General features: G+C 39.7%; 1 long non-coding RNA gene across 1 annotated transcript; it reads right to left on the bottom strand.

The window, feature by feature from the left end:
• Window positions 1-375: 375 nt before the first annotated feature.
• On the bottom strand, window positions 376-1,757 carry LOC145436806 (uncharacterized). Its single transcript, XR_013914410.1, has 3 exons — window positions 1,652-1,757; window positions 1,364-1,584; window positions 376-1,285 (listed from the first exon to the last, which is right to left on the bottom strand). It is a non-coding gene; the product is annotated as an uncharacterized LOC145436806 (long non-coding RNA).
• Between the last annotated feature and the right edge of the window lie 21,036 nt (window positions 1,758-22,793).

The following is a 22,793-nucleotide window of genomic DNA, read 5'->3' as shown; positions in this document are numbered from 1 at the left end:
GTTACGCCGTTAGCTAGGGTTGCCATATTTTGGAAATCTGGAAAGAGGACACTTTTTCAAACTTTTCAGACTTGCGAAACTGGAGGAAAATCCTGAAAAAACGGTAAATCTTTCCCACATGGTAGTCGGTTGACTAAAAAATGGTCAACTTTCTCGTTCAGTGACTCAAAGTAGTCGATAAACACCGTGAACTTTAACTGTTCCAAAGCTATTACCGAGAACCTGTAAGCTACTCCGACTCCGTTCCCGCGTCATTGGAAATTCTGACCATGGCAAAAAATGTCATTTATCTATTTCCTTGCGACATGTTCGCCTTTCTGAAAATGGCGTTCAAGTCAAATCTATTCAAGTTCGTTGCACGACCCAGCTATATAATCTCACGTGGATTCGATGCTTGGAACAGCTATATCTTACGACTACCCTAGACAATTCCTACATGCTGCCAACTTGAAGCAGTAGGCCTATCTATTTTCTATCAAGTCAGCTGGGGGTCAAAGAGAAATATGCGACCTATCTGTAATCAAATCACGAATCAGTTGCACCACTTAATTAGCATATTCAAAAATGCGACTCGGTACCCCATAACGGAATCCGAAAATATTTAATTAACCATACCAATTTTGCAAAGCTATGGGACGGGTTGCTGAATAGACCACGAATATTCATCTTCAGCCATATACGACACAGTATCATTAAAAAGTTACGAATGTTGTATATTACACGGGCAGCATGCTACAAAGTAAACGTCAACCCTCTAATGTATTTCTAATTATAGCGATCTTCACCAAACCAAGATCTTGTCCCAAAGGCTTCGTCAGCGTCGTCCACTCCATCGTATCAGGGTGAAAGCTGGCGAAATAACTTTTTCTGTGCTTTTGACCCACTCAATATACCATTCCGTTTAATGCCGCAACATCATAACTATGAATATGTTCGGGAAAAGGGGCTATTGGCCTCGTCCACGCAATCATGCTGGGATTGCGAGGGTTGAAAACTGTAATCTGGCGTGGTCTTCGTCCGCCAACGAATGCGTACAATTTTTCGTTGGCCACTGCTATTGCAAATTCATTACCACCTCGGGCACATCTGATTTCTCGTTTCTCCCAACAATCGAGGTACGGTGAATAATACTCAAAATTGGAAAGCCTGGTATGCTCTGGTGTCATGCTACCTACAGCATATATTCGATTGAACCCCACTCCGACTGCGAACCGATATCTTGCAAACTGCATTGAGTGGCAAGTTTCCCAAATTTGTCCTCTCCAAACTTCAACATAATTGAGCGCTGAAAAAAAAATTGGTGCTGATGTACGGAAATTCTATACTACATAAGCTCATAGATTCCATACGGTGACTGGCCCACCTGTATCATCACACAGTCACCCAACGGCGTACAAGTAATTTCCGAGGACTGCAGCGCATAATGAATGCCTTCTGTATATCATGCTTAGACAATCTTCCCATCTTCCCGATCTCGGATTGAATACCACCACTGCATTGACCGATTGGCGATGTGAGATAGGCCCAATCTCCCCACCGACAACCCGAATGCGGTCACTGTACGAAGCCACCGCGAAATTGTATCTTACGGACAGATCACCAGCAATCGACGTCAGTTGAAAACGGAATTATACGAGCATTGTAACTATACCTGCGTGGGTTCATTTTCTCGGTTACGGCATGCCATTCGTCATTCCGGAATGAGTAAACTTGAAAGGAATTTTCTTGTTCTTGGGATATATTCAAGCTGTCCAACATATACATGGAATACGCGCTTTCTAAACAGAATTTAAGAATAACCACGAAATCAAAAAGTATAGAATTATAGAGCTGGATTATGGCTGAGGGCAGGGTGGTATTATAGCTATTCAGTACTATCGTAATTTAGAGTAGGACTAGCAAATACAGACATGCATCGTCGAGATAATCGAAAATGAAGAATAGAAATTAGGCTTCATAATAGGGATGGTGTGGACGTGAAGTTCACGTTCACGTTCTGTGTGTGAACCTCGGAAATTTAGAGGTTCACGTTCACAGACGAACCGTGGTAGGTTCTGCACTGTGAACCGTTTTCATATATTACAATTTTCACGTCATGATAACGTATTTGGTTGAAATTTATGTCATTTCAACTGCGGGCCACTCTATACATAGCGCAGACAGCATGCAAAATCAACACTACACGAGCATGCTCCTTGGCAATCTTAAAAATTTTACCTGCTTTGTTACTAAGGTTTGCTCGAAATATCCAGCTTTCTCCTCGTCACAATTTAGGGACTCTCTGATGTGAGCTTGACCAGAAATCACACAACATCAAGAGCGAAATACGCTACATGTAGTCAGTGAATGAGGCTTATTCAACCAATCAAGGAAATTGATATCGTTGTCTGCTGTGAAAAATCTAGCGGGGTCCATCTCGATTTCATATAAAAATCATAAAAATCAAATCCGTGCGATTGGGATGTAGGCTACCGCTATAATTTGTTGATGGGGTAAAACCCGTTATACACTCTTATCAATATCAACGTAGCAACCCTCAGACTCCGAATACTTTGCTCTGTCCTGCCTAGTCTGTTGAGCAGTAAGCTTATATTCCTTGCAAGTCCTCGTCGAAATTGTTCGCAAAGCGACGGAAGATATAGATTTTATGGGATTATTATATCATTTGATTGCCCCGGTTGATACATTTGGCGACGTTAAAAAAGTCAGTATGTACTTCAGTATTGTGGCATGATGTGGCCCAAGTCGTCGCTAGGTATCGTGTACATCACTTCACTAAAATGTAGGGTTAAAATTAACAATATGATGTCACGCGACGTCATGAGGTTCACATTAGTGTTCACACAGAACCTTTCAAAAAGGTTCGCGTTCTCACGAACCTGAACCTTTCATAGGTTCACACCATCCCTATTTTTGAGTCAATGTCCAAATTACTCATGCAATGCGTCCAAGGTCTTCCGTTGCACATGAACAGTAGCGAGATCTTTTTTGGTTGTTGTCAAATCAAACGTTTGCCGAAAAAAGTATCAATAGACTTTTTAATACGACTGCTGTAGCGCGAATAGCCATCTACGCAATGTGAATTTTGCATTACCACATTTTTCACAATTCATCGTGAGCTCCGCGTATATTTTGATCGCTTTTCTGCCTCTATGTTTTGACGGCAAGTTCAAGTGGCATTCACTCGGTCATTTGTGGTTTTTATCATTGTTCCTGTAATTATTAGTGATAACGAATGCCCGATGTCAGTGCAACGAGAGGACAGAATATGGATAATTAATTTTTACCTATCGATTTCCTAGATGATTTTTAAGATGAGGCTTCACTCACTTTCATAGAGCCTGATGAAGTTGCCTGTCTCTTCCTCGTAAAAGCACAACTACTCGCCATAACTCACGAAAAGTATATCAACACTGAAAAAAAACCTGTCATGGTATGTATCATTATTTAGTAAATGCGTAATTATATTACGTGAAATGTATATGATTCTCTCATTCTATGCAGTCCGACGGTGTTGTAACTATATTTACTATTCGAGCGTTATGTCCAGTTCGCAAGAGTCCGATTTATGTAGCTTACTTACTTTATGAAGATGAAAAATAACAACGTCAGAAACATAACTTCCACCATTCGAGGCACCTATAGCCAATATATCTACAAGTTACGGCTTACGTTTAAAACTGATAATAAAAAGCTGATCGTTGAACGTCGTTAAAACTTCTGTCATATAGGCAGCGAAGTATTGTCTGCCAGAACTACCGTCACTATTCGGGTCGCTGAACACTTCGTCTACTATAAGGTGGCTTCCGATGTAATCTTGCTGCCACCGCAGAGCTGGTTATCGGGTCTGAACACAACGTTTCGAGAACCCGAATCCGAATCGAGTATCAATTTAAACGATTCGGGTCGAGCGGTAAGTGTAAGTGTCCATGTTTTCGATCACCGAAATCCCAGCGCAGTACAACTAATGGATATTCAATCTACCGGAATTATCGTGATAATACTTTTCCCCATTGTTGGGGCCTTGAAATCTCTGCTGTCCGAATTATATCGTCCGTATCCCAAGGCGATGGAGGTTCATGGAAACGACATTTCGAAATAATTATCGACCTGCGATATTGTGTCAGTTCTGTTACCAAAATGAAAATAATTATTGATTACCGCAAACTACTAACATTTATCCACAATCGCATAAATCGCTCATGTCCTGACTCTTCACGTCTGTCGTAATGTTATGACATCATATAGACTCGAAATCAATTGACTAGAACTTGCTCAGCCCTCCAAGTTATCAAACAACAATGCTCAGGATGGACATTCAAACGGGAATACGAAACTAATTATATTCCTACTAGCACGAATCGAGAGATAACAAAACTGATGCGAATCTGCAGCGTTCGCCATAATCCTTCTCTCACATCACACGACATCATTCTAGCACAGTGGTTCTCAACCTTTCTGGCTACACGGACCCCTTTTGAGCGTCACGGACTCTCGCGGACCCCCTCAAGTTTTAGTTCAATTTTAGCTCTATTATGGTGCAACCTTCATCTGTTTTGTGCAAATATGAACTGTAGGCTTGTGATAAACAGCAAAATAATAATTATTCTTGAAAATAACATGGTGCTATTTATGTAGAAATTGGTAGCCTTTTATTATTTTATTAATCTTGCTGCTGTATTTCTTGAAGTACGTGGTCGTATCTTGAAAATTCGCGTCTTCGTTTTGATATGAACGAGGAGTGCCGGAAACCATTTCCGCAAAGATAGATGGAGGCTAATGCAATATTAACGCATAACGCTTCCTAAGATACTTTTGGTGTGATCGCAGCATTTATGGCGCCAAAATGAGGAAACATATATATTTATGAACATATCACGCCCAGCATCTAGCGCAGCGACGGGCAACATACGGGCCGCGGGTCGGATTCGGCCCGCGACGGCATTTTGATCGACTCGCAGAGAGTTTCTACCGTCAAAGTGAAATCCTAATCTAAAATTATAGACAAATTTTATGCGCCAAAGAATGGATCCAAGTTTTCCAACCTGAGAAAGACTGTCATGAAACGACTTGTTCTGCTCGGGTTTACATATAGAATATATATTTACGAGGAAACATTTTCGACCATGAACAATGAAACATTAACAAGACAAGGCTGCATGCCAGTATCACTGGTGATATGAATGACAGGGTTGGAGCGTAATGCTTTGATAGCAACGAAACACTCCTTGTTCATCAAAAAACCAGCCTTGTCGATAGGGCATCCGCAATAAGAATGCACCAAATCTGATAGCCAAGCTTTAAGAGCTGGTATATCATTGTCCAATTTATGACGAATGTCAGCCGAAAATATTCGGGTTCATTTCAATATGAATATACTATACAATAGTATATTGAAGTTCTGTACCTACAAGAAGCTGTTCAAATAGTGGTTATGTAGCCTATATTACAGGATATAATGGGTTTGGTGGCGAGGTTTCAATTCCGGCAACGGGACAAATTAGGGAAATGCTTCGGAAATTTTTATTTCAAGCCACTGTTCACTAATTTGATGAGACTGACAACTTCAAATCGAGAAGGTTTCGCAGACATTACGAAGTCAATCTGATTGACGTTACTATCTCCACATTTTTATTTTTTCCACAAACCCCAACAAAGCGTCTCTAAACAGCAATATGTTTCTATTAGCCGGTTATTGGAAAATTGGCAATGAAAATGAATTTCGACACTACGATAGTTCATGTCAGACGATTATTATTATGATATGAGTCATGATGTTTTAGCAGTTGTGGTGCGAAACTGCCTCATGCTTTCTCAAATTAAAAAAATAAAATAAAAATTAGGTTATCAACCATTCTAAAAATTTAGAGGTCTCGCGGACCCCCTGAAATTGCTTCGCGGACCCCCGGTTGAGAACCGCTGTTCTAGCATATATATCCTGAATGCAGTCGTTTGCAATCCACCCATTCATTACATTCTGACTAGACTGCGACGTTATTTCTCTACTGATGGCAAAAGGACTGATAAGAAACGCGCGATAATTGCTAGACTCGCCACAGAGTCTCGACCAGAGTAGACGAATATCCAGGTGTACATCGTATAAGCACGAGAGATTGAATTCGTATTTGTCAACCGATCAATCTAATTTCAACGGATATATTAATTTTTTCGAATTGGTGTGGTGCACAAGACCATAGTAGTCAACTTAAACATGGTGTCATTCCAATGTAGTAAAATGCAGTTGCGTAACTCAACAGTAGAAACTAACACCGACTAATAAAAAGGATAGTAAATAGGTGCTGTATAATCTAGGCCAGGGGTTTTCAACCTTTTTTTTGGTCGTGGCCCATTTTCCGCACTCAAAACGTTCTGTGGCCCAGCTCTTAGCCTAGAGTCATAGTCGGGCTCAATGCGTGACAATCGCTGGCGCCGATATGCCTATTTTCTTACTGTTCATATTGAAATCTAGACATCTTGCGACAGAAAATCGAGCCGAGTGCGACGAAAATATTGCAGTTGACTAAATCGAACCGGCGATTAGTTTGTTGAATTGATGCTCGAGCTTATACAACCTGCTTTTTTGTTTGTTTTATATTCACGGTGTATCGACTACTTTGGTCATTTTACACCAGGCCGATATTCTTTGTTTTTGATTCCGTCTTCACCGACTTGTAGCACGGCCCACTTCTAGGCTGTCAAAGACACCGCTTACGCGGATCACGTGGGAAGTAGGAGCCTAGATAAACCTCCAACACTTAGGTTGGAATTATGGATTCTGGATTCTGGATTAAAAGTATTTGGCATCATTGTTGCGAAACAATCACGTGTATATGAAGCACTCCCGTTCAAAGAGTGGCGAGATAGCGTAGCGGTATAATCCGCGGCTGCAACACCAATAGGTTGCGGGTACGAGTCCGACCGAGGTCGACATCAGAATTCCTATAAGTGTTGGAGGTTTATCTAGGCTCCTCCTCGCCACCTCATCCGCGTAAGCGTTGTCAAAAAAGCCTAGAAGAGTGCCGTGCTATAATTCGGCAGTTACGAAATAAAAATGAGGAATATCGGCTCGGTGTAAATGACAATAGTAGTCGACAAACACCATATGAATACGACAAGACAAACAAACACTCCCGTTCAGTGATCAGTATACTAATAAAAATAACATAGGCCTACATGCAATTTGCATAATGTATATGGCTACTTACCTTTCTATAGGTGAAGTGAGAATTGCCGGACATGTCTATGACTTTACGACATGTGATTGTCTTCGTGAAAATCCTGTTCTGTCATATTTTAATCGAGTTCGCTCATCAATTACTTTAAATTCAATTGCGCAAAATGAAATATGCAATTCATTCAATTAGGAATGCGATTCGGAATGCTCATTTCTTCATCTGGAGTGCAAAATATAATGATTGCAATCAACATGATTAGAGTCTCCTTTTGAATTCGCGATACAATGAAGAATTAGTACGGATATTACTTGTGGTTGTCATATGAGATAACGCATCCTGACCAATGTATTCAAGATAATATAAGATGTTGTAAATTACCGCCCGGTACTGTTCATAAGTCCAATTACCCATTTACTAATGGATTGTGCAATTACTTTACTTCAGAAAAAGAGATAACCAACTTCCTTTGGTCGTACGAATCCGCATGAAGTCTGTCGCGCTGTCTACAAACACTATTCCGATTATCACACCATAATGAAATTGACTGATAATAAAGACAAAATACTCGATGACACTTGGCTATTGACGTCTGCGAAGAAGATAATTGAATCCAATAAGGTGATCAACTAGAAGAATGGAGATAGAATTGCCCCAGACGGTATGCCCCCAGAACAATCATATCCTGCGTTATCTTATCAATGCATACCGACATTTCGATCTTAGTGAAGAGTTGCAAACAATCGTTTAGCACGACGATTTGACGACTCTGTCCGAAAACAGAAAGCGTGGCTACATAAAAAGACATCCAAATTCAAGTTCATTCATAGTTGAACCAGATCAGTAGAGGCAGTTATGCGTTGTTTATAGTAAGTAAATATAACAAGCGCGATCTGCTCTCATGACGACTCGTGGAGTAATATTTTAAATTGCTACTTCTGCTCATCAGGAATTTCAATTGAAATGCAGATAGACAGAAGTGTTGCTATATTATTTGTCGGGGTGATATGAGGACGTGTTTTGTCCACATATCATATGTTAAAACTGAGACTTATAAACCGGGACTATTAGATATAGCAGATGATAGAAATATGGCTTTTCAGCGTCATGAAGTGGTTGTCGTTATGATCGGCACTAATACATGATTGATCTAATTACAGGTATTCGGCATAGTATATAGTTCATATATTTTCGGTTGTTATATCACAAATAATTCCACAACGCCGAAATGCCCTCAGCACCAGAGACATGTGACGAATGCTACGAATTCACGGACATTATCACCGTTGATGGAGTCGAAGTTCCAACAAATTGCCCTGACATGACGCAGGATCATTACGGCGGCGTACACTCCAGCATAGCCAATCCCATTTACAAAGAAGAGGTTTGCGCGGGCGACGAAATATCAATCGATGATGAGGAAATTGAATTTCAAGAGGATGAGTTGGACTTGTTTGGCAGCATGGAAAGTGTGAAGTCTGATATGCCTTCAATGAACGTTAAGGGAGCACAACAAGATCCTTCCCATATGTCATTCACCCCCGAATTTGATACTACAACTCCAGATCTTACGATTCCATTGTCGCCATATGAAACGCACATTTCTGGGAATACGCATTCAACTCAAGGACAACAGGACAGCTCCCATTTGTCGCTAATTCCTGAATTGGATTCGGAAATCTCAGAACAGACGGTTCCATTGTCGATTCAACTACGATCCGATTCCGAGTCACCCGGCTCCACAAAAATAAATATTTCAGGAGATAAACTTCAACGTGACCACAGTGACGATGAGGACGAACAACCGAACTGTAAAATGATTCGTCAGGAATTTGTCGAAAGATTTCCAAGGGACGTTTTTTATTCGGATTCGGAAAAGGACTCGAACCAGGAATCGATTCCGAATATTCCAAGCCCATCGCCAGAGAATATATTCCCTTACATTGTATATTTGCCTGATGATTTCGACTTCTCATCGCAGGATCCGGGCCGCACGTTGGATTATTATATGGATCGGGCTATCCTACGAGCAAATACGAATGTTGGTTCCGAATTCATGCCGTAATTTCTTTCATTTGCTGATTGACCACAACTGCAACATGTGTTTACATGCTTCTTTGTCTGGGCCAGGGATAGCATATGTCCTATTTTAAGAGGATGTGTCCTCTCTTTCTAAGAAATCTGAAATGTCCTCCGATGACGTCTAAATGTCCTCTTGTTTTGCAATTTGTCCACTTTTATTACGTTGATTGTTAGGCGAGTACATAGAGACAACCGAAAAAGGTCATATCGCACAGAAAATATATGTGCAAAGTGGTTACGTAATATGTGCGAAGGTGGACTAAAAAAAGGTCAATTGGACGTGGAACCCGGTTTTTGGGCGCCCACTCGGATAACTGACCTTTTTATTTGTCATCTTACGAGCGATGACCAATTTTTATTAAAATATCCAGTTTTAATGTGTGCTAATGTTCCTTGTCACAAGTGTCCACTTTCACGGATCTCAAACAATGGTATCTCAGTCTGTCCTGCGGAATGTGTGATTGTATTGTGTTCCGTATCGGCATCTTTCAGTGCCACGTTTTACAGTAAAACCTTGACGTATCAATATGTCTCCGGTCACAGTTTTTGTCTGCAAAATTCACCTCACAGTTGTTAAGCAGCTATAGGTGTAAGATAGATGCTTTGGAATGGAATTGGTTCTCGTAAATATCATGTGCCACGAACCTTCTTCCATGTTGCAGTGATGGAATGACAAGAGTCACTTTTTACGTATGACTTGACTTGACTCGAGTCACTTTACAAAACTGATTGGACTTGACCTGACTCGGCGTTCTTGAAATACGGATTGACTCGTGACTCGGAGCAAAATTTACGAATCAATTTCAAGTCATCAAGTAATCGGTGTCGATAAAAATAGCTGTAGGCCTACTTTACAAATATTCGGATTGTTCTCGATGCGCTGCTGTGACTTGTGAGAGCGACAAATTTCATCCATTCGATGATTTTGTGTTTTACCGAACCTTAATTGTTCTATCACAAATAAATTGACGGTTTACAGCAGTGGTTCTCAACCTTTATTTAGACACGCTCCCCTTTATGATAGTGAAAAATTTCGCGCCCCCCTTATCTTCATATCGCAAAATCCAACGGGGATGCTAGCAACCCCAACAGATTGTTTGATTGCATGGAAGGTTATGACTGTTTAGAAGAGAATTCAAAAATATGAAAATCGGTCTATAGAAACACGCGTGAATTGGAGGTAAATCGCGCAGAGCGCGAAAAATTTTTGCAGTTGAATGCTTCTTCGCGCCCCCTTCAGATGCTTTCACGTCCGCCAAGGGGGGCGCCCCCAGGTTGAGAACCACTGATTTACAGCGTACGTTGTCGTAGTAGTAAAGTAATGTAATAGCAAGTTATCTATCTATGTCCTATAGACTGGTCATTGATGTTAGGTGATCACGTTAACCAAGTCTCTTGTATTATTTAAATTGAATTCGAACACAGTTTACAAGTTTATATTACTTGACAAACAGTGGCGCAGGATTGAATTATATCCCAACGATATGTAGTTGGGTAATGCATCATATCAATTCGTTTCCTCTATTTGAGGTTGCGTATTCTATTCTCTATTTTGGCCGATAATTATAGACCGCGGGTATATAACAGTTACTTATTTTATTAGTACTAGGCATTCGTGAGCAAATACAACGCCTTTTTGCATGTATATTGGACTCTATATTCATCTGTGAAATAAATGCCGACTCAATCTGAAAATCAAACAGCTAGCAAAATGCAAAGACTTAATCATTCTTCGTACTTCAAGACAATTTGACTTGAATTCTGACTTGACTCGTGACTCGACTTGACTTGACTCGACTTGACTCGAGTCACCTCGAAAAAGCGAATGATTTGACTAGACTCGAGTCAAAATGTGCAATGACTCGAGATGACTTGTGACTCGAAGGTAGTGACTTGATTGCAACACTGCCATGTTGTGTTGACGGAAGTAATGACAGTCTCATTCGAAGATGCTGGGCTATCTGCTACATTTTATATTTCTCTGAATCTGTGATCAGTTGTGGCGAAATAGTAATTGTTGCAACATGCGCCTCTGCGACCAACACGTAATGACTAATGACGACTGGAGTACGTGAAGTGTTTGACATTGTACTCAACTGTGTACGACAGAGTGAAATCGAGTAGGCCTACCTGTCTGATTTGATTTCGAGTCGAGTATAGTAATCTTCGAGTTAAGTCGAGTATTCCACACGTATAGCAATATCAAAGAAAGAGTTTTGCAAGACCAAGGCAATATGAAAACACATTAGTTGGCCAGCTGCCAGCTTCTGGCTATCGAACTTAATATCGTTTTCATAACCAGACCGATATTACAACTCTTCGTGACAGTGATTTGAGTCGACTAATTTACAAGAATTGCCGCATTTTGACGAACATGCAAATTGCGTAAACCCACGCCAGATAGAAAGTGTCGAAATAATAGTTCCTGTCGATAAAATAACTATTAGTGGCATAAGTTACATAATATCGGTAACCACTAATTGATTCGAATCATTGTAATTAATTCTAGATGCGGACTCGAGTACTCGAACCGTTGTAAGTAACGTCGCATGTTTATTCAATACATTAGCTTGCATATTTGTTCGACAATTTCAGTCATACTAAAAATTTACATCCGAAAACATTTTTTTTATTTATTGTCAAAGTACGAAGCGACGAAACTAAATAGTTCGTCTCCAACACGCGTTGAAGTAGATGGAAGCAATACAAAATTATAATCGCATGTGACTGTGATCATAGTAAAATGTCTACTTGACTACTTCAAGAAGTACAACTACATCGTTACTGACCACCTCCATCTGTGACTGAGTAATAATCTGTGTGTACGAGTTTCATCTTGATCATGAAAAAAACAGTACTCACTTTTTCATATAGGTGGTAGGCCTATTTGTCTTGTGAGGTTCAGCGATTGCCAAGACAGTGAACATTCGGCGCCAATCATTTACGCGCTTATATGGACGATTAAAACTATATGTATTTTGTATATATAACGAGGATTTTGGTCAGCATAGGGGCAGTCCTTTACGGACAAGGTTTTCTCGCTGCCGATCGTTCTGGCACACTTCTTGGAGTCGCGTGTTGCAAGGCCCAAAACGTTAATATTCGTTGGTGCGTCGTGGCGCGGTAATGGTCAACGCCGATACGCCCATTTCTATAAATCTTGCGTATTTTTTCTTGGGGGAAGAGTACCCAATAAACAAGATGTTTGGCGCATTGAAATCGCGCGCAGCGCGAAAATTTTTTGAAAAGTTGCAAACATATTCAAAAAATACTCTATAATTTATGTTAATTCACAAAATAATTTTGGGCCCCCTTCGAGCTCGGGCCCCCTCCATTTGGGGGGTTTGGGGTGCGGCAGTTACGGCCCTGGATATAATCAATGGTATCATTGCAAATAAAGATGCGATACAGCGTGATTTTATGTTTGAATGCTTTCGGAAAGCGCTTGCTAATAGAAGCCAACACACAATGGTGGGAGAAAGCAAATCTGATACCATATGAAGGACCTTGCCGATAAATATATTATTCTGGCCATATTTTTTAGCGAGACAGCCACGAGAGAAATCAAGGCTATGATGAATTCGCACATATTATGGTGTTTGCTCTTGCTGGTAGGAATTCCAGAATGGCATCAGCTGTAAGTACGCTTAGAATCGACGGTTCTTTCAGAACTGGATTTTCAGTTCGAAGTGCATTAAAATAATTCAGGAAACGGTCAATCGCGGTGAGAAATACAATTGGAAATTTCACACTGAAGAGAGCTGCCTTGATTCTTTCTTGTCAAGCCCGACTCGCTTCTGAAGATGTCATGCATCATCAGATATAAATCAGCCGCGAATCGTTGGTCGACGGCTCAAGGGTAGGAACAGTAATTTAGGCGTGTATAGGCGAAAAGCGCAATCTGTCGAATCTCTCGATGAAATCCGTGATGCCGCCCTTCCCACCGAATTAGGTAATTCGAGGCCGATCATGGCGTCCGTCGGCAACATAGCCCGACTTGATTCGTTTTCGAGCATTCGCCTGGATTCGGCAAGAAAGATGATACAGCCAGAACATACCGAGTTAGAATTAGCATCTGCAAACATCAGAAAAATCCACATCTGCCAAAAGAAAAACGCCTATCTCACAATATAATTAGGCGTGGATGGCCGAAGTCAATATCCCTTTAGAAAGAGGTGGTTGTCTCTGAATATGAAAAGTGAAGACTTATTCATTTGCCTTTATATTGCGTCTGCAAATTCAAAAATATTGTAATATCCAGCAAATTTCTAACAGAAGTAGGTATTTTTATGAAGAGATACTTAGACGTTGATAATCCCTCAATACAGCAGATTTTTAACATGTTAATGGGCCAGATTATAGCCATCTCACTCAAGTAACCATAAGGTACGAGTGGGTAACATTGACACTACATTCTGAGATCGCACAAAAGTGCACATTCAATTCAAAGTTTTCTTGAAAAATTGACCAAATAATAGTTATTCACAGAGGAGGAACCGTCAGTGCGAAACCGTTGTATGTCATATACATGGCGAATATAATAGATGTACTCGCAGAATATAATTGAAAATTAAAATTCAAAACATATTGGAATAATTTGACTGATCCGGCACCCGAGCGATCAGAACTTCTCAATCCGGCCCGCGACCCAGGTTGAGTTTGACACACCTGTACTAAAATATTGTTAGTTATTTTAGTTTCGCAATGATTTCGATTTTAGGCCAGCATATTTCTCGTGTTCGATCGTGAGTGACTCCTTGCAGTATATAATCCGTGTAATTTCCAGTATAACATCATCTGATCCCTTCAACCAATTAATAATTTGCAATGTTAATGAAGTATTTATTAGTTCATTTTACAAATATATCAGTCCAGTACAATATTAAGTGTTTCGTGTTTAAGTAAAAGCAAATACATAATGCAGTGGTCAGGAACCTACGGCCTGCGAGCCATATATGGCTCTTTTGGGCATGAGATATGGCTCTTTGCGAAATTTTATTTTTATGCCTCATTTATCAATATTGCAGCAACATTGTTATTAAATCTTCAGCACGATACGTATAAATATTCCTGTGGCAGTATAAACTTGTCTTTGAGAGGTTAATACAGTGGCATATTCATGGATAGGGTCTTCGACCCCATTTTCAATATCCTCAAATTTACGTTGCTGTCGCGACGGCGACCAATATCATTTCCGAGTTCGATGTACCCGCCACGACATCTTTGATTGCACGATACTTTGATTGATCAAAGAAAATAGGATATACATGACAGCACCTGTATCACGGCAGTTTTCAAATGTACATTGTCTTCCTGACTTACGGCGAGAAATAAATTGCCGTGGAAGTGACATTCGTAATTTCAAACTCGAATTACAAGCATCGCCATAGGTATCCAGAAACCCAGAAAAAAAACTTGCTTGGGATCGATTGGATTTGCCTGGCAATTGCGGGAAATCTAAACGAAAATTGCAAGGCAATGTTACTTAGGGTTACAATATTTTGAAATCCAAAAACGAGGACACTTCTCAAAAATTCTGAAAGTTGTGGTTCTGTCTAAGAAAACTGGAATCTTTATACCAACTCTACTGGTTGACTAATAAATATATGTCATCACTTTGATTAGACTCCCGAATTACCCACTTTTTTCGTTAATTTTATCGTGTTCACAAGAAAAAAAAGGTCATCACTTTGAATGGACTCCCGAATTACCCACTTTTCCCGTTAATTTTATGGTGTTGACTAAAAAATAAGATCGTCTTCCGTTACCTGAGTACTGATTTCTAGGGATGGTGTGAACCTCTGAAAGGTTCAGGTTCGTGTGAATGTGAACCATTTTAAAGGTTCTGTGTGAACGCGAACGTGAACCTCATGACGGCACATGACGTCATAATGCTAATTCCAACCCTACATTTCAGTGAAGTGATAGCCTATATTAATGTGCACGTTCATATTGACGTTCTAAACGTCGCCAAATGTATCAACTGGTGCAATCAAATGATATAATAATCCCATAAATCAATATCTTCCGTCGCTTATTGCCAACAATTTTGACGAGGACTTGCAAGGGACATAAAGATTACACCTTATCGGTCAAGGCCAGACCACTCAATGTATTCGGCGTCTTGAGTATTGTTACGTTGATGTTGAGTGGAGTTTAAAACGGGTTTCAATACTTGCTACCGATATTACCCAATTAACAAGTTATACAGCAGTATAGCCAAAACCCAATCGCACGGATTTGGTTTTTATGATACAATAAACATATGAAGTCATGATTGACGCCGTACGCCTGCTGGATTTTTTTACATCAGACAACGATAAAAATTTCACTGATTGGATGAACAGTGAAAAAGCATCATTCGCTGACTACATGTGTATTTAACACTTGATGTTGTGTGATTGCGGGTCAAGCTCATAGCAGAGAGTCACTAAATATTCACAATCGTAAAGCTGAATATTTCGAGAAAACTTTTGTAACAAAGCAAGTAAATTTTTTGAGATTATTCACAGTGCGTGCTCGTTTAGTGTTGATTTTTTTCACCTGCCAGTGCCATGCATAAAGTGGCCTGCAGTTGAAATGCAATAAATTTCAACCAAAGGTGTTATAATGAAGTAAATATTGTAATATCTGAAAAAGGTTCACAGTGCAGAACCTACCAAGGTTCGTTTGTGAACGTGAACCTCTAAATTTCTGAGGTTCACACACAGAACGCGAACGCAAACCGCACGTTCACACCATCCCTACTGATTTCCTATATCTAGGGCAGGGCACTATGATTCGAGTACTCGAATCTGAATCAAGTATTAATTTTGATGATTCGAGTAGTAAAAGACGATTCTTTCGAGTATACTGAAATTATACGATCCTCGTCACTGTAAGTTTATTTATCAACGAAAATTGTAATTTCGATACTATTTTCACTCTAGTATCATTGAAACCTTGAATGGCCTATCGCAGCATACGAAACATATAGTACCAAGCTACGACCGCTCCTGGAAATAACATATTTCCGAAGTCATGATCATCCCACACAGTGTCACAAAGTGCAACGAAATCGGTATGGTCAGAAAAGTACCAAAGTTATGCATAATGTGATGCATAACAGGCATTGTATTCTTTGTGGGGGCATAAAAGATACATATTTGAACTTGGACATCTTACACACTGTTATGACGTCATAAGGAGTGATACTCGATTACTCGACTCGACTCGAAGCATAATACGTGATTCATGATCGAATATGCCCAGTTCTACCTATATATCAGTTGAATTTCCTCATATATTTATCCAAAATTTTCAAAAAAGAAGACAAATTCTCAAAAAAGTCAAAAAAGAGAAAAAATCCTCTTAAAAGAGGACGTATGGCAACACTAGTGTTACTCGACTCATTCAACGACACCTGGACCAGTGGCTGTTTGTTGTCCAGAGTCATGGCAACATTCGAGTTGTCACAATCCTGAAGCGCGGAAAACCTCGTGACATTGCATCATCTTACCGACTAATTTCTGTCACAAGAAACTTGTGTAAAATCACGGAAAGAATGATTCTAAATAGATTAAACTGTTGACTAAATAACAACCATATCCTCCACCCAAACCAGATCCGTTTCCGACCCGGCAGATCAACCACTGCACTGTATTGCGCTACTACACGATGATGTATACAAATCGCTCTCGAGCAAAAGATCTCTTATAGCAATGTTTATAGACTTTGAAAATGCCCGCGATTTAGTCTGGCGCGAAGTCTTATTTCCTAAGATCGGAAGCATCCGGCTCGAGGATAATATCATCAATCGGATTTGCTTTTTTCTATGTTGCCGCACCTTTCAATGGAGAATCGGTATACTATCGGTACTATCGGTACTAATGGATATATCGGTACTATGCTACTAATCGGCACCACTTGCCAGACTCATATGTTCGAACTGAAACGATATAGCATATTTTGTAAGTTTTTATAACATGGACTATAACATGGACCCAAAACAGTCTTTCATAATCATTTGTTAGGCCCAGGTAACTGAGCTACACTACAAGTATTTTTAATTTTGTCAAGTGGGAAACATCGTTTGTTTGGTTATATTTACATTAATTTTACAATTTTACAAAACCAGACGATGTATTCACTCTCTATGACAGCATTACGGCACAATTCCAAAAACTGCACCAATTTGTGACTGCATCGCGAATACGCATATTGCGATTTTCTTCCTCTATGCAACTGAATTGCAGTTTGCAAATACTGACCAATTTTATCAATATCGTTACTAATAACGGTTATTGATGGTGCATAAAAATCCTATTCTGGTTATAACTAGTAATTCAAAGATTATTATGAAAACAATAAGCAATTGTTTTCATAATAAAGAAGCTGAGTCGGAGTCAGCGTCTTTTACACAAACTCCTACTCCGACTCCAGTCAGTATTTTTCCACGACTCCGACTACAGCCACTATGGTTTTCACGATTCCGACTCCAAGGCGTGCTAAAAAGAGACACTCCGACTCCGACTACATCAGGCGAAAAATTGCCAAACTCCGACTCCACAGCCCTGGTGCCTGGCAGGTAGCCTATCTCATGGCAAGCGTCGAAAGATTGCCTTCTTGCCCTGTGTAGATCTCTCATGCGATATGTCATCAAATATGGTTACGAATCCTAGAATCCTACCTTTTTAATCTAAATATATCATCTCAATGCTATTCAAGGAATTCAGAATGCTGCGTTACGAATTTGCTGTGGTGCGATGCGTAGTATTCCAACGTATGCTATACCGCAGTGTTTTCCGACGGGTGGTTCGTTCGTGGGTCGCGAAGTTATTTCAGCTGGGGCGCGAAGGATTTTCAAATTTTCAAGTTTTCTACTAAATTTGCCAAGCACCTTGTCTTCTCGAAAGCAAATACAAGTTAACTTCTAAACTAAATCATATTGTTTTGCGTCCATAAGTACCAAAAGCGACGTTCACGTGCTCGAGCCAGGTTTTTGTGGCAGTCATTTTGATTGGAGCGTGAAATCAGACAGTCAGTTATTGCATATGCCTGAGAATTGGAATTTATGATTTCATCAAAAGGCTTTGCAAGCGTTGATCGGGAAATGCAGCAATCCAGCCTGATTTGTCGTTATAATCAGCAAACAATTGCCGTGACGCAAGCTACTCGCAACCACTTTCTGTTCCACGCAAAAGACAAATTTCTAATGGTTGCTGGTTCGAGTCTCGGCTCTGCCATGTTTCTATGTGTCGGAGGTTCATCTGGGCTCTTCATTGCCGCTCTCGTTGTAATCACAGTGCCTTGAAAAGCCCAGAGGATGAGAGAGCCGAACTCTGGAAAGATGGCAACAAATGACCAGATAAAACCGCAAAGACATTGATGTTAATGCGATTTCCGTTCCGGGCGCAAATGACCGAAGTTGTTAAAAGCACCAATTATCTGAATAAAACAAAACAAAACAAATTTCTAATTGGATGCGCGCTATCTCGTCTGTGATGTTCATAATGTTTTTGGGCTACATTGATCAGTTACACCAGGCCGATATTCTTTTTGATGTTTCTGCATCTGCCAGCTTGGAGCACGGCCCATTTCCATGCTTCATTAAGACACCGCTTACGCAGATCGGATGGCGAGGAGCCTGGATAATACCTCTTCGTTTGTAATCATCTGTTACATGCAGAACCGTAACTGCCGAACTCAAAATCTCGCAATTTGAGGGGAGAGCTTGAAGGTGGGTTAAAATGATAACATGAATCAACATAAGTTACGGAGTTGCCTATATTTCTTTGGGGATATATTTCCTTAAGACGTGGTGCGAATTAACACCTTTGGTTGTCATCATTTTGATATAGGTGCCCCTACCCTCAATACAAAATACGCATAACTTATAGAAAATGCATTTCGGCGTTGGTCATTACCACGCCACAGCACACCAATGCATATGAAGTTTGCAACAAGTATCAACTAACAACGAACCCGTCCGAAAATGTAATTATTAATATTAAATGATGTTATCTAAATTTTCAAAGACACCGCTCCCCCCTCCGCTCTGGTAATTGGTAAATCTGATCATGTGCGCTGGGAGGGGACAGCAATACAAACAAAAATATGCAAGTGCCCATATCATTGACTGAATTCAATCATGAATTCCATAAAATGACCACGTTAGGTGCTACCAAATACTACAACAGCACGCCGGACCTCACGAGTAGCGGTTAATACGTTAGTCGCGAAAGGGAGTGAAATTTGGATGAAAAGTGGGTTGGGAGCTGAAAAATATTGGGAAGCCCTGCTCTACAGCACTTCTGCGGAGAACTGCCTCTAGAACTCAGACATCTGCAGTCTTGCCTGAATTTAGGATACACCATATTATCCAATGATGATCACTCTCAATATTGTTGACGATTATCACTGACGAGTGTCAGCTGAAAATATTCCGTTTCGAATCAATGGGAAAATTGTATACTGTTGATGATGATCCTAGGAATTGGTGGACACTGAAGCCGGAACAAGGTTGATCTATTGATAAAAATTTCTCACCGGTGTCACGAGGAAAACGTAGAAAGATTTATCAAATATATTTTTATTCCTTTGAAATGCAATCGATGCTCAAAAACTTGAAATACATTGAGTTTTTCTAATCTTAGGTGGGCAGACAGATGGACGGATACATAAGTGTCAAAATGAGCTACAGTAAATAAGTGTCAAAAAATGAGCTATAACGATGAAAAGGAAGAATAAAATACGATAGCTACATAGATACTGAAAAATAAGCTTGTAGTTTACATTGGAAAATAATATCGGCCACAGATGTTTGCAGAGAAATATAATAATCAAAAATTCTGATGTGATAGACACCATTGTCAGAATGAAGCAACACGGTGTGTCACCAGCAGTGTACGCACGCACAACTTCAGTGTTGTCAGCCAACAACTGCTACCGTTGAACGTTCTTTCTCCATTCTTGGCAAGCTACTTAGTAAAGACAGACACTTTCTACCCGAAAATGTAGGAAAGTATCTTTCGTTGTACTACAACAGATTTTAACTATTTCTACCATAATGCGTGATACAACCACTTGAATTCTTCATAGGGCCAGATGTCATTAAAATCAAGTTTTTTCATGAAAAAGTTTGTTAGTTTTTGAGTCAAAAAAGTTTTTTCAGGCCGAACTACTTCGCAAGGACAGACAGTTCGAACCAGAAATGCTGAGTAGTACAATTCTGACATTATGTGGGAAAACACCTAATCTGCATACGTTAGGTCAAAATTTAGTCAAATTATGTTTTTTAATGTAAAAAAATGTCAAAATTTGTACTTTTTAGGTAAAAATCGTCCCGATTTTAGGTAGAAAAATTGATTTTGATAATAAATGAACTGAAAATATGTACATTGTACATACACAATACAAAAACAACAAAACTGTTTTTGCTATTTGCAATAGCCGGAATTTGAATATTGAACTTTTACCCCCATGTTTAAAAAATATCGAAGAATTTAAGAAAGCAGTCACGACTATAAAATAAAATAATGACGATATACTTGATATCCAACCAAGAGGGGTAGCCAATACTGACATTGAACATTGACCACGTTTTGTTGCTCAGTATCTTCGTCAACCTCATTTCGAGACTGCGAAGCTCGTCCATCTTCGGCCGAGGTCAGTCAACGGCTTCCTATGTCCGTTATAATTCCAAGACCCATGGTTACAAGTCGATACTACTCCGTGAGTGCTTCAAGTACTTTTTGTAACCGTCCGTCACCTTGAAATATTCGACGAACACAATCTGAAATGATACGAAATGAATATTTGAGTGTATTTAGAGACTGAGTCAATATCAGGCTGGGCTTCGCAAGAAACTCTCGCAACGATGGAACAATCCTTTTCAACTCGTACTTAGTGCAGTATGAAGTCATAACGGATATCTCTCATTTTAGCATTCATATATAGAAATTTACTATAATTATGCATAGAAACAAACAAACAACAACTGTCGTCTACCGTGGAGTCTCATGCGGATCTGAGAGCCACGGTTGGGAATCACTGATTAGGATCATATTATGTGAAGTATTCATCTGGGTATAACATAGGCATATATACTTACGGGTTATTCTAATCGATTTTGAAAACTTTAACAACATATCTGGCTTGGCAATTTCATTGACGAGCTTGAGAGTCAGTATATCAGACGCTCTTTCACTCGCTATACTATAGAAATTCGTTGACTTGACTTTATGCTTCGTATAGTATTTTGACGCTGACTTGTTAGATTCTGAACCCACTGTCAGACGTTGACGGACGGTGCTCTGAAAAGTAGCATCTACTACACACATTTAGGGAATAAATGTATAATAACGCATCATCATTCGAAGGCAAAGCAACCCCGAAAAGTGGGCAAGGATCTCAGATACTTTCTTGAACTGGAAAATATCACTGAACTGAATTAACAGATTCTCACTAGATTGAACGTATAGTAATTAAATATATTTCACAGTTCTTCTATTTTTGCACAACACAATGCTCATATGTTTTGCTTAGTTTCAAACTTAATGCAAAAATGATATTGAAATAGGATAACTGAATAGTATATTCATATTGAAATGAACCCGAATATTTTCGGCTGACACTCGTCAGGGGCAGTCGTTAGCAACTAGTAGAGAATTGGAAAGAACATTGTATATCAACAATCGTATCACAAAGTATGACGTCACTAGCTTGCAATGAAATCTCAAATAAGAGAGCGTTCAATGTACCATTCTAAGATGGTACACGAACTCCTTCTAATTAACTGTGTTACTTGATATATTCTGGTTACAGTCGTAACAGTTTTGCAGGCGGAAGAAATCATTAAATGAGAGTGTCGGTCAAAACGGGGAAAGAACTATAATATTGAACGCGGAATAATAGGCTAATCCAGTCTAAACATTCCGGGTAGGAGATAAACATAATGAAACTTACATGCATTAACAGCCAGAATACTAACTGCTACAGGGTTACAACATAGCCTATATATAACAGGTCTCAAACCTTTTGAAATATGAAGAAATATGGTAGATATACCTTTCAAGTGTTTTTCGTTGAATTTTTGTAATAAGGAAACAATTCCGGCATGTTGTTGTAGATATCTTCACAACGAAGAATCTCGAAATTTGACAATGCGAAGGCCAGAAATATCGTCACGTGAAAGGACAGCGGATTTTTGGCGTAAATGTTCGTAACCGCGTCCATCGCGTTCTTGCCCAATGCGATATTCAGCATGCTGTCCTCGTCAATGCTGAATTGATACCGTTTCGAATATGGTCTTTTCACTCGTTCTATTGACCTGTTTTAACAGAAGGTGGTTGATTTTCTAATGCATTCGGAATACCGAGCCTCTGCGGTGACAGTTACGAATTAAACGAATATTTAGTTGAGAGGACACTGCGCTTAAAGTATGATGTGGTCGCAAATTGAACAGAATAGTCTTGAAAAAATCTTGTCATAAACCATTGTCCTCAGAGTGCCACCGTATTCAAACTGCTGGTAAATGATTTACAACAGTATTACTTTCCA

This window comes from Botryllus schlosseri, chromosome 4 (assembly GCF_051294905.1).
Source record: "Botryllus schlosseri isolate E-star chromosome 4, Bs_hap1, whole genome shotgun sequence".
Taxonomy (NCBI): Eukaryota; Metazoa; Chordata; class Ascidiacea; order Stolidobranchia; family Styelidae; genus Botryllus; species Botryllus schlosseri.
Note: the sequence above shows the minus strand (reverse complement) of the source record. Positions and strands in the feature narration are given on the sequence as shown.